Source organism: Antrostomus carolinensis, unplaced genomic scaffold (genome assembly GCF_000700745.2).
Source record: "Antrostomus carolinensis isolate BGI_N321 unplaced genomic scaffold, ASM70074v2 scaffold48312, whole genome shotgun sequence".
Lineage (NCBI taxonomy): Eukaryota > Metazoa > Chordata > Aves > Caprimulgiformes > Caprimulgidae > Antrostomus > Antrostomus carolinensis.
The window spans coordinates 1-337 of NW_010299755.1; positions in this window are offsets into that span (position 1 = coordinate 1).

The window sequence follows — 337 nt, forward strand, 5'->3', positions numbered from 1 at the left end:
GTTTGAGGGAGGCGAATGCCACAGAGCCGTAAAAGCAGAAGGTGTTTCTGCTTCTGCTGGGACCCTCAGGGAGCTCTGGAACAGGAGGATATTCCGTTATGTGCTACCAGAGCAGCCTCTGCCGCCCTTCAGCCCCTTGCTGGGCAGCAGCAGGGGCAGGAGGAAGGGGAGCCGGAGCCCTGTGGCTCAGGGGCAGTGGGTGCCTGGGTGGGCTGGTGCGGTGGAAGGTGCCAGCAGGGGTGGCTGCCCCATATAAACCATAAGCCCCCCATATAAACTGCTGTCAGCAGCCGCTCACAGCACTTCCATCGGCAAGTTTCTGGCTGTGGCAGGGGGG